The sequence below is a fragment of the Pseudorca crassidens genome, chromosome 5 (genome assembly GCF_039906515.1).
Source record: "Pseudorca crassidens isolate mPseCra1 chromosome 5, mPseCra1.hap1, whole genome shotgun sequence".
NCBI classification, from domain to species: domain Eukaryota; kingdom Metazoa; phylum Chordata; class Mammalia; order Artiodactyla; family Delphinidae; genus Pseudorca; species Pseudorca crassidens.
In genome coordinates, this window is record NC_090300.1 from 111387875 (window position 1) to 111404483 (window position 16609).

General features: G+C 34.6%; 1 protein-coding gene across 3 annotated transcripts in view; it reads right to left on the reverse strand.

Moving 5' to 3' along the window:
• The window catches only part of CADM2 (cell adhesion molecule 2), a 1069757-nt gene that overhangs the window by 647405 nt on the left and 405743 nt on the right, over positions 1 to 16609 (reverse strand). The window lies entirely within an intron of this gene.

The following is a 16609-nucleotide window of genomic DNA, read 5'->3' on the forward strand; positions in this document are numbered from 1 at the left end:
TGTCATCATGGCTGTCCAGGGTCAGCTACTGTGAAAGCTGAATTAAACCTGCATGTGACCCTGAATCCTTGTGCCCTTCCAGCATGAGTGACCCTTCTTCTTCCTGGGGGGCCTGATGATCCAGGGGATCCCTGATACTTGCAGGCCTCTGTGGGCTGTGTGTGGAACTACAAGAGCAAAAGGTTCACTTGAAAAAGGCTGGAACTTAAACTCGTATTTCACTAGCATCTTTTCTTTGATTGCTGAGCTTTCTCTCTGTCAACAGAGCTGCCATCCAACTTTCTTGAACTCTTTCCTCATAGAAAAGAGTCTGGTTTTGATAGAAGGAAATGGTTCTTTACAATTCTTTTTCCATGTCTTTGGCCATCTTCCTGTAGAAGTTCCCCTTCAAATATCTGTAGTTCATGTTCCTATACACTTTGGGAAATTTCTTCTTTATGTCTAAGCAGTGAATTTCTTCCTCAGTTGATTTTCTCTGAAGTTGCAATCCATTTTCATACTTAAGGCAGTATTTGATATTTCATTTGAAGCTTCTAAATCTCACTTTCAAGCTGTGCATTTTCAGACTTAAGATACTTGCTCAGTTTGGAGACTTATTTCTCCTGTACACTCTTCATTCATTTGATTTTCTTCACCTAATTTTCTGGATGTTTCTTGGGTTTTTTTTCTTTCTTTTCTTTTTTATTATCTTTGGCCTTGCTGTTCGGCTTGCAGGATCTTAGTTCCCCGACAAGGGATCAAATGGCATTGAAAGCTCTGAGTCCTAACCACTGGACCACCAGGGAATTCCCGTTTCTTTTTTTTCTTTCTTTCTTTCTTTCTTCCTTCCTCCCTTCCTTCCTTCCTTTCTTTCCATCTTTCTTTCTCTTTTCTTTCTCTCTCCTTTCTTTCTTTCTTCCTTCCTCCCTCCCTCCCTCCCTCCCTCCCTCTCTTTCTTTCTTTCTTTCTTTCTTTCTTTCTTTCTTTCTTTCTTTCTTTCTTTTTCTTTCTTCTTTTTAGGAAACAACATCATCAATGAGTTTCTTCAAACCAAATCCTGACTCTAGGTGAACTCCATCTTCTGATTTAATCTTTTCCTCTAATTCTAAGTTGCTCTCCATGCAATCTTCTCTAAAGTGATCAGGCAAACTTACGATATTCAGCATGGTTTCAGTCACAGATTTTTTTATAGCCTCTCTACCACAAAATGTGTTTCTCTCACACATTTTCAGTTTTCAAGCATTTCTTTCTGTTCCTTCTTCCTGTACTCTTTGCTTCCACCCTGCATTTTCTTGAGCAACCAGCTGCAGACTTTCCATATGATGAGTATTTTCATTTGAATCCTCCATTATTTTCTTCTAAAGTTGCTCTACGTTGGTCTGAAAGGCTTTCAAAATGCTTTTTCCATTAGTCACTTGGGATGGGGGGATTTTGATGCATCCTTTGAATGATTTTTGTCTGCCCTTGAAGGCAAGCCATCATCAGTCTATGAAATGAAAGTGTAGGGGCTCGCTTTTCTGTCCTTTTTTGAGAAAGTCTACTGTGTCCTAAAGTGATGACCTGTTCAGATTTTTAAGTGCTGCCTAACACAGCATTTATAACTTTGGAGTGTTGACCCCCACCAGAGGCAACTTGAGTGCTTCATAGGCTTGTGTAATTAGTTGAATCTTCTCACAGATTTTTTCATACTTCTACCCAGGCAGAAAACCTTTAGAGTAGCATTTTTATCTTGAAGTATGTTAGTTCTTTAATATAAAAACCACCATAGCAGTGAATACCAGAATATTCCAGAGACCTGAGACATGTCTCATGAATTAACAACACCAGCAGAGCCCTGCACAGGGACCCAGAACAAACTGGAAGATATTTTTGTGGCAGTCAGCAGGCCCTCCATAGCTCTGAAGGCACAGCAGCTCTGCCTCTGGTTTCCAGTATTCTGGGAGTACAAGTGACCACGTGGAACCCTGTGGAATGTTCTATCTCTAACAAGGTAAACAAGTGCCAGGCAACCAGGACAGACTATCACTTGGGTTGAGGTAGAGGGAAAGTCATCCAGATTCTAGAAGACAGTTCTAATTTGCTCTGCTTATAGCTCAAACGGAAATACGTAAGAATAGATATCCAGTTTACCAGCACCATTTGTTGAAAAGACTGTCCTTTTTTCATTATCTTATTATTTCAAGTGATAAATAAACATCTTTTTTTCAAATGATAAACATTGAAGGGTATTTTCATAATTTTGAAAAGTAATGAATAGTACTAACATTACTTATATTTATAGACTGTATAACATGGAACTTCAGTAAATATTGGGTAGCCACAACATTTAGACATTGTGATCTGTTGCCTAATCATTACCAGTCTCATGAGAAATACTAAAACTAAGTTATAAAATTACTGATGATGTTATCAAAGAAAAGAGGCTCAAGTTACTGCTCCTGCTGTTACAGTAAATGCAAAAACAGTGAGGCATAAAAAAAATTAGATATTAGTAATAACATAATTTACCAAGAAAAATTAAATTTGAGCATCTCCTATACCTATTAAATAAACAAACAACAAAACATTAAAAGTCTCCAATTATGTAAAAATAATGGTTAAGTTCTCAATATGGTTAAGGAAAAACATTTTTGAAAGGTTGGACTTTTGACTACAGAAACAATATTGAAAATATAAGTGCATATTTATTTTATAAACCAATTAGTTATCATTTTATCACTAGTTTAAAGTAGGTTAACTATATGTTTATTCTTCATGGCAGATGAGCATTTAAAACATGAGCATATTTTTTAATTGCATAAAATGTGTAATCTTAAAGAAATATGAGAACTTGTTCTAAAAACTTTAAAGAATAGCTTTCAGTCACTGTTGTATAATTTGTATAACTGTAACTCAAATTATGTAAACTTCACATTGATTCCTTATTATCGTTTGAGAATGTTAGTTTCAATGACATTATAAAAACAAGTCACAAACAGCCGCTCTTTACCTGAATTTTCAAAGCATCATATGTTGAATGTTATGGTCTCTTAGGAGAAAAATATGGGAAAGTAATTTTGTGAAGATCAGTAAACTTATAAACTTATAACCGGAGATTGTGATTTTGTCTTTGCATGAAAGTCATCTTCTTATAATTCTACATGTTAGATGTACTGAGCATTTCCAAGCAGAAATGGGGATGTGAAAAGATAAAGAACTTAGCAATAATAATACTCTACAAACTGTTTACTCAAAACTCTATTCTTCTCTCTGACACAAACACTAGTTTATAAATAATGCTCCAATACATATATAAATCATGATAAATGAAGTCTGAGGAAGAATACAAAATGTGGACTGGCTCCAAATTAGGCCATGGTTATATGAGTATAATGAGTGCAGTTAACTTTATCCAGATTATTAACTGTGAGTGTCAGGACTGAAATTTAAAAAAGCAAAAAACTGTTTTAAAATTAGTGCCAAGTTTAGGAGCATAGTAATACACAACCTCTTAAAGATAAAGGTTTGAAAATAAAATGGTCTAGTAATAGGTAAAGGCAAATATAACACCATTTTTAGAAATAACTTAGTGAAGATTTAAGTAACAAAAGGGGTTACAGTTTATCTTGAATCTTTTAAAATCAATATCAGAGAACTCCATTAGCAGAACACTTGAAAGACAAGTTCAATATTTTCTGTTCTGTATTAATTCATCTCTTTCTAGTATGTTAACTCTTCCATATGTTTTCATAGTGCTTCCTTGAGATTTTTCTCCCTAGGTTGGTATATAACTTCTGGTAGCCATGAGTTTATAATTCTATAAAATGTATGGCTCTTAGAAGATTCTGAGCCCTTCTTTGAGCTTCAGATATCATTTCTGCATAGATGATGACTATTAAGTATCTACCTTTAGCATTCACCTTAGTTCTGTGATTCATAACAGCCTTCTCCCATCACCTATATGTACTTTGGAAATTTCTAATTGTTTATACCACTATCATTTCAAAATTAATTAAAATTTAATATCTAAGTCAAAATCTTCAACCTTCTTTTCAACCCCTTTTTCCTTTGGGTCTCAATATACCTGTCATATTTACTATCAGGTTCTAAATACCCAAACTCAAAATGTAATGGTCCAGTCACTGTTTGATTCATTCCTTTTCCTTACTACATACATCTGGTAAGCCACTATTTTTGTTAATTTGCATTTTTACTGTTTTCTTTTCTTTTTTTTATAGCCTTACTTACCACTAGCATCTTAGTCTAGGACTGTTTCACTTAATACCTGGACTACTGCAGTTATTTTCTAACAAGCCCTCCTGCCTCCAATTTTTCTATACTTCATCTCGACCTGTACATTGCATTCCTGAAAGAAATTGTTCATGAAACTCAGCCTTGCAAGTTGATCAAAATCTTATTTGCTCCCAATGTGCTAAATGGAGCATGGAATCACTGTCCAGATTGTTCTCAGTAAGCTACCAGGATGAACCAAAATTAAAAGTGATAATAGCTAATAAGGATAAATATGAAAACCTCCACGTGGGTAAGAAAAACACTACTACAGGTGAGGAGAAGATAGTTGAACAGCAATATGTGTTTTGTTTCAGTTTGTTTTTTAGGTATAGGATTTGAATTGACTCTAAATTTACTACACATCTTTGTGAAATGATGCTGACCACAAAGAGAGTTAATATAATTCTTGTGTCCAGAAAAATAACTTCACTTTATTTTATATGGGCCAGAATTTATCTTGAGAATTGTTTCAAATTTGGGGGGCTGATTTAATAAACTAATAAACTAAATGTCATCAGTGGAAGTGTTAGAAGGATGAATGTTCTGCCTAAAGAAGAGAAGAGTTAGAGGTCTCACAGTAACTGTTGAAATATTTAAAGGCTGTCATGTAGAAGACAAATTAAATTTATTTTGTAGACACCAGAGAACAGACTAAGATATTAGTAAACGTTTTTTTGTCTCAACATGAATTAAAAATTGATAATAATTGTAGCTGTTAGTTCCCATAGCCTGTGTTGCAGTTAAGTCTCTGCATTAATGGAAAAACTTCAGGTTAATATCTATTAGGAAAGTTATCTCGGCTCTACCAAGGGGGAAAACATCTATATGAGTGAAAGGGACTTCTGCAGTCCTTTTTCAAGTACTTTGGGTATTGGATTTGGATACTTAGACTTAGCTTTAAAAAGATCATTCCTTGATAGATCAGGAAAAATCTAGCAAGACATGCGTGCTTAGCTCAATACCTTCAACTTTGCTGAATATTTAAAAGTGCAGTTCCAAGGTCCTGGGATCTCTACTATGCTGTTTTGCATAACTATTACTTCTTCTCTACCAACAATTTAATGGCTTTTTTTCTTTACAACTCCCAATTTTCTCTTTTTCCAATAATAATACCCTTCCAAAGTATGATGCACAGCTTATAAAAATAGGTTTTTTGTCATTTGCAACTGTATAGAGACTGGTATTTCTCATCTCAAATTCATTGTAGAGGGGATTCTTTCCTAGTGATGGATTTGAGAGTGATCTGGCTACAAACTCTTCAGTCTTTTGATCATCAGTATTGATGCAGCTAATCCAAATGGCTGGGGAAAGATGATCAGCTCCCTCACCCCTGCATGTGTATGGTCTAAAAGGTCTGAGAAGATCACATTTTCAGGCAAACAATACATAAACAGATATGTAACGGATCTATGTTTTAGGGGATGAGACAGTTATGCTTCCTTGCTAAGAGCGGCCTGCTTGGCTGGCACTTAGACCAAGACATTTTTAATGTCTTTATCAAAACCAAGATTACAGTACTATATAACATAGAATAATTCCCATTTGCATCCTCTATCTTGTCAAATCTGGAGTACTCATTTTTCCTTTAAGCATGCCATTTTCAAATGGGGCTCAAATCTTTACCTTTACCTAAAAGGCCTGCACTTGGCTTGTCATTCATATCAGTCCTCCTATTCCCACAAAATCTGGGTTAAGTCCTGCTTCTACCAGAAAATCTTTTTTATTACGCCTAAACATCACTGAACTCTTCCCTTTATAAGTTTTTCTTTGTCTTTATTTATCTATGGATACACCTTTGGAACTAATTGTCTTTCATTTAAAAATTTCTGTTCACTCTTTTCACAACTGAACATACTATTTCTCTTCCTTTCTACTTTTTTTTTGTCTTCCTGTTTTTAGTCAATTTTTTTTCATTCAACAAACATTAATTGATCTCTTTATAACTGTGTTAGGATCTAGACTTACAGAGACAAGAGACACATTTCACATCCTGTTGGAACTCTCAACCTATTGGGAAGGAGAAATAAATGACTGTCAAATTCAGTCTGATCATAGGTACTCCAGTGGAGGTATCAACAACTACTAATGAAGTCCAATCACTAACTTTTTCGACTGTAATCACTACGCATTTAAACCAAACCTGGTTTTTCATAGGTGGATATATGTATGGCTTTCTGGAACATCTTTCTTCACCCTCTTCCTAATATCACATGAATATAACTAGATAGCTGCCCTAAATAAATGGCAGTGACACTGAACTTGAGACAAATAAGAATTAATCTTTACAATTTGGCTATGAATGGAGGAGACTGTTATGTATAGGAAAATCATAAAGCTGAGAAATTTTTAAAATTATTTTTAAGTTGGTTGAGACTTGAGAATGTTTTTATGCTTTAAAAAAAAAGGTCAGTAGAGATCATTTATCCTTGCCTATGCACTTGAATACATTTTATGCTTATTCATTTTTCAGAACAACGATTGGTAGTTTAGGTTCTTCAAGAAGCAGAAACCAGGGTCTTCCCTGGTGGCGCAGTGGTTGAGAGTCCGCCTGCCGATGCAGGGGATATGGGTTCTTGCCCCGGTCTGGGAAGATCCCACATGCCACGGAGCAGCTGGGCCCATGAGCCATGGCCACTGAGCCTGCGCGTCTGGAGCCTGGGCTCCGCAATGGGAGAGGCCACAACAGTTACAAGAGACTTATTGGAAATGTCTGTGAAGCCTAAAGAAGAGAGAGCAAGAGGAGGCAGGGAGAGTCTTTGGATCAGATTCAAGTCTCCTACCTCTGAAAACAAGAAGGGAAAGAAAGGAGAATTGGGTAGAAAGAGCCTTAGAGTGCAACACAGTTCTAAAGGAATTTGGGCCAGGCTGACATACTGAATGTAGAGAGGTATACATGAATACTGTGTGTGTGATTTTCTTCTTCAGTGCTTTGAAAAGGAGAGAGAAAACCAAAAGATCCATGGTTGAAGAGCAATTGATTAAGTTAAGGGTATCAACAAAGAACTAACCAATGATTTTAAAAGTGATGTTTTTGAAATGGAAGTGAAGGCAAGTAGTGTTGATTGCTTCTTCAGAGGAAGATAACGTAAGCAAACTATTTTTAAATTAAAAAAAATATTTTTCAGAGTCTAGAGTGATGTCTTGCATTGGATATTTGTTAAATAAATATTATCTGGAAAACAAATATATAATCCAAAACTTTGTGACATATTTTTCAAATCATTCTTCTGTTCCTTCTTACAGGTAGTTTCAGATTTGATTTACTGTGCCAATTGTGGCTTCAGAAATTGCAATGCTGACTCATTCTTTTACTTTAAAAGAATTTGTAAAATATGCATACATTTTTAACATTTACTTGCCCTTTTATCAATAATTTTCTTCAGAAAATCATTAAATAGGGAGAGTAGAAATAACATGAAATGCATTTATTGATAAAGTACTTTGCAAATATCAAATAAATAGTCACATACTTGGCCTTGAAATTTTGAAGGCAACCCTTTGTTTTTCCATTTGATTGCACACACATTAGAAGGAATCTTGTATTTTTATAATGCATAAAATCATGAGGCAAAGGAAAAATATTCTACTAGAAAAGTGCCATTAAGAAGAATCAGAAAGATAGAAAATATTTTGGTGACTGTAAATACCCTGACAAAAGAAGGATTTGAGGGACACAGATGGTATATTCTGAATCTAGAAGACTGGGACTTGGGTTAGAATACATAATATAGAGTACATATAGAATACTGGGCATAGAATACAGATAGAAATGTAATATAGAGAAAAAATATAGAAAAAAAAGAATAAAATTAAATAGCTGGGTCATTTTCAAGAACGTCTCACAAGTATATGTTGAAACTGTCTGACTATACAGACTTAATGAGAGCTGTAAAGGGAAAAGGGAAAGGAAGGAATAACTAAAAATGTCTAGGACTAAAGATTTCAGGAAATTGTGGTAATTTATTGGGCGAAAACAACTGGAAGGCAATAGAAATATATGTATGGCTACACATATAAGGGCATAGTAATGGCATTATTGTTAGACACAGGATATGTTGTTTTTTTCCAAACAAGTAAGTATTAATATACATATAGTACTGGGACCCAACTGGATTAGAAACAAAGGTTGGAAAACTTTGGTGAAGAGGCAACTCAAAACATGTTAGAAAAGTATATGCTAAAGAATTTAGCCTTACCCAAAGCAGTCTGGTCTTTATCCTTGGCTTTTGAGAGGTAACCTCTAAACCCTTGAAATTCCATAAGGGAAGTGATAGGAGTGTCTTTGTTATTCAAGGTGAGTCCCTCTGATCACACCTAGTAGTTTATGGGAAAAAGATGATTCAGGTTGAGTCTGACCTCACCGAATAGCCTTAGGGTAGGGGCTGGCCACAACAGAAAGACTGGTCGTAAGACTTAGGGTGGGGTTTTCGACCATGTGATATCAGCTCATCCTTCCTGGAAGGTGTAGGGGTACTGGAGATTGAGTTTAACCACATGGGCAATTAAGCAATCAATCATACCTATGTAATGATGGAGCATAAAACTCTGGACACTGAAGTCTGAGTAAGTTTCCCAGGTTGACACTGTATATATATATATATATATATATATACACACACATATATATATGATATACATATATATATGATCACACATTGATGGCAGCAGGGAAATACATCCTGAGAACAATGGAAGCTTTGTATTTGGAACCCTCCCAGACTCCGCCTTATAGGACTCTTCTTTTGGCTTGCTCTAATTTACATCCTTTTCCTATAATAAATATTTAAATCAGGAGTATAATAGATTTCAGAGAGTTCTGTGAATCTAGTGAGTTACTGTATCTGAGGATGGTCTTAGGAAACCCCTGGAAATGCAGCTGGTATCAGAAGGGAGAAGAGTCATATGTGGACCATTCCTTCTAACTTTGTAGTTGAACCCTAACTGCTTGCAGTTGGAATCACAAGTCTTAAGTAGACTTGGCAGTCTGAGGGACTGTGCCTTTAATCTTACAGTTTGGCTAACTCCAGATAACAGAGAAGTAGAAGAGTCCTCAATTTCAAGATGAGACACACCACTACACAACATCTAGTTTGAAGCAGTTTTGGACAATAAATATATGGGCAGAAAAGAGTTCACTTCAAGAGCTTAAATTTTTTTATACAGAAAAAGGGTATTCTATTCATATAAATAGTATCAAGCATACTTATACATAATAAATATGTACACAATGAGAATATGATAAAATATAGAGTCAATAACTCACTAAAAACTACATTTTGGGGAATAAATCTGAGAGTACAAATAGGAGTTAATGTCTTTTCCCTTTCCTGTGGTTAATCCTTTTTTTCATCTATACATTTTATTTCATTCACTCAATTGTCTAGGTGCCTAGAACAGTATTATCTCCTCCTCTTTCATTCAGAACCTTGTTCAAGGAATAATTTCATCTCCTTCATGCATGTTTCACTCAATATCTCCTTCTAAATGGTTACTATCCCCGTGCCTACTGGTGCACTTGCGTAAAACTGACTTGTGACCTAAACACTTTTGTTCCTTTAAGCTGCCGTGGGATCTCTTTCTTTCAATATCAAAATTTTTTTTAAAATTTATAAAATTTCAGGTTTTTTAAAATCCTTTCTTGTTCTTGGTAATCCACCATGCATACAATTTCTATACTTGTTCTTTATAAATCTTGCCAATATTTCATTATAGTGTTAATTGGGTCAGATAGCATTGATTTTCTTTGATATCTCTGCAGCAGTGGACTATGTTGACCACTGCCTTAATTTTGAACCACTTCTCTTGGCTTCCATGATGCTGTACCACACAAGTAGTTTTCTTCTTAATTACATTTTTGTTGCCTTTCAAAATATTTTTTTTTCCTTTGTCATTTCCTATATACAAGTGGTCTCCAGGTCTTTTCTTTGTTCCTTTTCTGCTTTCTCTATAATTGACCATTTGCTACCTCATTCATTTGCATGGCTATCTCCTGTGCACATGCTTCCTAGATCTACAAATTCACCCTCAACTTATTTTATAAATTCTTGTTATTTTGAGGAGTTTATATACACATCCTCTCTTGGATGTCTTGTCACCACAGATTCAAGACATCCCAAAGTAGCCATTAACTCTCTTACAAGTAAAATATTCTCCTATTTTTGGATCAACTGAAAAACTTCCACAGTTTCATTTCAATCAGAGAAAAAGTATGATCTGGGTAAAGATTTAAAAAAAAACTCTTGGTGTCAATATAACTTCCGTCATTTCACATTAGTTTCCTTATGCCCTATTCATCTCTGTCATGTATACCTGTGTTTGACAGCTAGATACTCAGGAGATAATTATAACTTGTATTACTTACTCTGCATTTAAACTTTATTGTTGTGGTCAGGTGTTTCTAGTTTTTGACTCACAGTGTCACAAATAAATCTCACTTTTCTGCCTAGCTCTTTATAATTGGCACCTCTGTTAGATTCTGCAGCTCTTGTTTTACCCCTGGATTTACTCTTAGATCACCCACAACTCCTAAGGTCCAGGGTTTGCCTCATATCTTCTGTAAATATTAACGTCCTTTAAATGTAAACCATTATTGAATAATTCAACACTGCCCTGACATTTTTTACACATTACTTATTATACTATTTATGGTATCATATTACTGGAACAATTATATTCAACAATATGCCCTTCTACTCTGTTCTGATTATGACTATTTTACTTAGCAAAATTATGGGAAAAGAGTGGACATTCTAGAATAATTTTTGAATGATTAATCAACCTAATTACTATATGGTACCCTAGAAATGTATCTGGGTGATGTGCAATGCCTAAAAGAGGGCATTCCAAAGCTTAGCTTTAAATGAGAGAATCAATGTGCAGAATTTGTTTTAAATAACACCTGAGAAAATACCCCAGTGTCATTGGAAATATATCAAATCTCTCAGGTCACAGGGGAAAGGATATTAGAACTTCCGTTTGTTCAGTTCCTCTAGTGGGTCTATGTTAAGTACTTTCATTAAAACATATATTGTCTTTAGAAGGCAACTTACTGTAAACTATTTTCTAATACTTAATAATTATTATGGCATACACAGGGAAAAAATCAAAGCTCTTGATGCCTTTTGAAAAGGGACCACATGGACAAGTATGATTTTTCTAACGTGTTTTTTTAATGGTGGAGGTGGGGTGGTTGTCAATTTTGATTTGATTGATGGTTCTCCCTTTCCTCCTTAATTGGACAGAATTTCCTGGCTATGGTAAGGCTGGACTAGCTAAAACATCAATCACTCTGGCAAGTGCTGTTCCTTATAATCAGAAATAACATATAATAGGGTTGTATATTCCATACATTGCATAGCTTTCCTTGGTTTTCTGAAAAAAAGAAATTAAAGTGAGGAGTGCTGTCATCTCAAAAAGACTTCACATATACTATATACATACATACATGCATATATATATATATATATATATATATACACACACACACATACATATGTAGTTCTTTACTAAAATTTTATTTATTTTAACATTTAAAGCCATATTTTTGAAAGCTTCAAAAGTTGTGCAAAGAAACCAATAACTGTCTTTGAGTCTTTAAGGAAATAACCTATTCTCAGAGCAACTCCTCTCTTAGAAAATTACTTCTTCTCTCCTGATTATTTTTACCTGCAGGGTGATCTGATTCAAAACCATTAGTAGATTCTTCAGCAACCAAAAGTGAGAATCAGAGGATCTTATAAAACAAAAGCAAAGTGGCTATGTATAGACTCCAGTATCTCCGATGTTATATCTGAGCTTCCATCTTTAAATTTCTGTGTCCTTAAATTACACACACTAAGTAAAATAAGTAATTCTGAAAGGTATGATGACAGAATTTTTAATTATTTGGAAAAATACCCATAATGGTATGTGTTTCATAATAATAGCTACCTATATGATTATTAAAATACAAAATTTGATTTTAAAAATATTTTATGTATGAAATTGCATGAAAAATATAGAACCAATTAATATAAATTTTCATTTTGAGACTTCTGCCTTCAAAAGGTTATAAATAATTTTAGTATTTTAACTATTCAGTTATTTATTTGTCAGTATTAGAAAAATAATTGCACCAATACATATTTACCACTTGAAAATAAATACCAACTTCAGCTCAATAAAGGGCATATAACTCTGTTTAATTGTAATAGGATTATATTTCTAGGTAACAAAATGATAAGAGAAGTAGACAATTTAAATTGAATTAAAGAGAATTTATAACATTTTCTTTTATTTATACTAAATAGTATTTATTTTTCTACATTCTCTCCTTTAAAAAAAATCTGCAGTAAACATGCCATGTAAAATAGAATAGTGAATAATAATATGATATCAGAATCACATGAATGACTTAGGGAGAGGAATAAATCACTTTTCCAGACATCTACACTAAATACAGTGCAGTAGGCATGGTTTGTTAGCTGGCCTGATTTCACTCCCTCCTTGCTGCTTTCTGCAGAACCTTAATTTGTGTACCCTTGCCCCAAGTACTGGTAGTCCATCCTAGCTCCCAGAGCTTGCCCTGGTTAAACTAAAACTATCTCATTTATACCATTTAAGGAGACTGCTTTAGGAAACCTGACCTTAGCCTACAGGTAGGGCCTGCCTGTGGAACTGTTCTAGTTTGTGGGGTGAGGGTAGAATTCAGAGACAAAGGGATAAGAAAGACAGAAACCTGCTGAAGGGAATGATTTTTTGGAATACAATGGAGAAAGAGGCCCCCTCTGATGCATACTGGATATGAACAAGGAAGCACTTTGTCCCAGGTTTTGTTTGCTGTGTTTTCTGGCAAATGTGAAGAGTTTCTGAATTAAAAGTTAATGCTCAGTAAATTTGTCAATCCTTCCATTCCCCAAGACCAAGCCTCTAACTATTTTTTTTTAACATCTTTATTGGAGTATAATTGTTTTACAATGGTGTGTTAGTTTCTGCTTTATAACAAAGTGAATCAGCTATACATATACATATATCCCCATATCTCCTCCCTCTTGCATCTCCCTCCCACCCTCCCTATCCCACCCCTCTAGGTGGTCACAAAGCACCGAGCTGATCTTCCTGTGCTATACAGCTGCTTCCCACTAGCTATCTATTTTACATTTGGTAGTGTATATATGCAATGCTACTCTCTCTCTTCATCTCAGTTTACCCTTCGCACTCCCCATGTCCTCAAGTCCATTCTCTACATCTGCGTCTTTATTCCTGTCCTGCCTCTAGGTTCTTCAGAACCACTTTTTTTTTTTTTTAGATTCCATATATATGTGTTAGCATACGGTATTTGTTTTTCTCTTTCTGACTTACTTCACTCTGTATGACAGTCTCTAACTTTTTAAAAGTGATCTTTATCATGCAAAAGAGTATCCAGGTGCTCAGACGTCATTATCTGCAGTTCTAGTCGTCAGATTAAAACAAAAAACAAAACAAAAAACCCAAACTAAAGCACTAAAACTTTAATATTCTCTGCCCATTAACACAGTTCTGATGAGAAGCACCGCCAAGGTTTGAAAACCTGTTCTCTTATTCTAGCTGATTCCACCTGAACAAGGATGAACTGAAAATCTGGGTCCTCAGACACACAGTCAGTTAAGGAACTGACACTTAGAGTCCCCCAACCCACTGCCTTGATTTCATAATTCATAGCTTGCTCAGGTGCCCTGTCTAGTGGCTGTTCTACCCCATCCCTATCACTCAGTTTCTAGATGGTAACCTCTTCTCCTTAGTGTCCTATGCTTTCTTTTGTCCTCTTTTCTAGGAGATCACATGCCCCACAGTCTCTGCTAGTTTATGAAAGATTTATTGACTAAGGGCATATTCCTCAAAATAACAACCCCTTATAATGACTTTCAAATTAATTAGCTACCTCGAATTTATCTATGCTGCATCTCCAGGTATGGAAGCTCCTGAAATACCTGTACACTCTGATCTTTGCAGCCTGGTGAGCACTGGGGCAAAGATGCAAATAAAGTGTTAAATAGTTAAAAGAAAAAAGAGATTCCTTCAACCAAGAACTCTTCATAAAGATGATCTAACTCCATACAATGCAATTTTTTATACGGACCTTGGTGCTATATTTATATTACATGTTTTAAACATTGATACAAATCAGAGCATCTTCATTTATCCTTAAAATGTGACTATAAATGTGACATACAAAATCAGTGTATTACACCCAGCAGAAACTTTTTCAGAGTAGCATATCCAATTTTAAGTCAAAGGGAAAATGTTGTTCAATTTATACAATCTTAAGGCATCCAGTTTGTCAAAGATGTTCTCCATCCAAAGCATGAAAACATCTGTAAAATTGTAAAGTGTTTCTTAAAGGATATTTTCAATTACAAAAAAGTCAATTGCTCCACATAATTAAAAAAATGACATTCTCTCTCTGCTGGGAAAAAAAAAAAAAGGGTATCTCTCAAATAAGTGGCTCTTAACAATGTTGAACCTGTCAAAAAATCAATTCTTTCCTGTGCTATTATTCATTTGATAGATTTTACTACATCATAGCTCAAACTCCTAAAACAAGGATGAACAAGTTATTTACCAAAACATATCCATGATAAAGTTTTATTTATTTGTGTAAAGCCATAGGACATGCACGTCTAAAAATTAACAAATGGGCCATGTCTGTGATTCTCTCTCCTGCTGTCAGTTAATCTATTCATTCTCCCTCCCTGCTCCATCTACCCACAAACATAACAGATATTGCTTTTGTTTTGGAAAATTCAGCATATTGTTTTTGGATTTTTTTTTCTTTTCTGCACTGGTCAACCTGGTTACAAATAAATAAGCTTTTATCAGGGAATATAGGAAACTATTTCTGTACACCTGAAGGAAAAGATCAATAAATTCCACTACATTGAAATTTAAAATGTGTATTTATCAAAGGTTATAATACAAAAAGAAAAACCACATCCTATGGAAGACAGTTGCTACATATAAACTAGTATTATTTTCTTAAATGATTTGACTTTGTCCTATAAATTTGAATATTTGCCTATTCTTTAATCTAGAAATATCATTCTTGGAAATTATTGTACAGGTACATCATTTATAAGACTTTTCACAGAAGCACAGTTTTTAAGAGAAAAAAAAACTGGAAACAACTCAAATATTCATCAAAGAAGGAATGGATAAATAAATTGTGGTAAGTTATATTCATTAAACAAAATACTATATAGCAGTGAAAATCAATTAGTGAATAAATGAATGGAAAAATTGTCAAAATGAAATATTGAGAGAGAAAAGAGGGTGTTGAAGAATACATACAATTTGAAATCATTTATATAAAATTAAAAATCATAAAATGCTTAAATATAATATATATATAATAAAAAGGAAGAAATGATAGAAAAAAATAAAAGAGTGGTTAGCTTTAGGAAGAATGAACATCAGTGGAGAGAAGCATGTACCCTGTGCTGTTTTTTTTCACCCTGTGCTGTTTTAATGTTATTTCCTCCCATCTCTGTTTAAGGGAGTCTATCCACTGCTTATTGTCTTCTGTGACTCCTGACCTATCTTTATGCTTATTGTTTGATAGTCCTCTTTTTTAGCACAGACAGCCTTAGAAACCATCTAAACACTTCTCTGCTAATGTCACCTGTAGCCAAGAATGATCTTAACTCATTTTGAATACAATTTACTTTGTTTTTGTGTTGTTGTTATTGTTTTAGCTTGTTTTATTTTTGTTTCAGAAATAAGGAATTATTATACAGTAAGTCTCCAAGAAATTACTGTACAATTATTTTTAGACAGCCACACTGCCATGTTTCAGGATTGACTTTTTATTCATAACTGATCATACTTGATTTTTATCACAGATTGCCATGACATGAAACAATGGGCTTGGTAAGATTAAATAAGTGCATGGCAGTGGTTTCCTGCTGAATCCAGAAAGAGTAAAGTGTCTGCAGCAAAACTGATACCTATGAAAGTCCTTCCTGCCTTAATCACCTTACAGGGGCCCAAACTGCCATTTCCACAGCTGAAAAAAGGCCAAGTAAAGAAGACCTTATCTTCCCCGACTCTCCAGCACTCTTTCTTTGGCCTGCCTTTCTGATATCCAGCCAATGGTTTTCTGAGTTTTTCTAAGATATGAGCATTTTGAAAGAGCAATGAAGATCAAAAGGCCAAGGTTATAGCATTCCCTGCAGAATCAGCCCTTGGATGCCAAGGATTTACCCTGCATCCTGCAGAACTGCTCAGGCCACTGAAATGTCCTGCGGCAAAACCAAAACTGACAAAATCAAATTTTTACTTGGTTGGATAAAGTATAAACTCTCAAAAATACTTCATTATTAAAACCATATCTCATTGCAAGCAG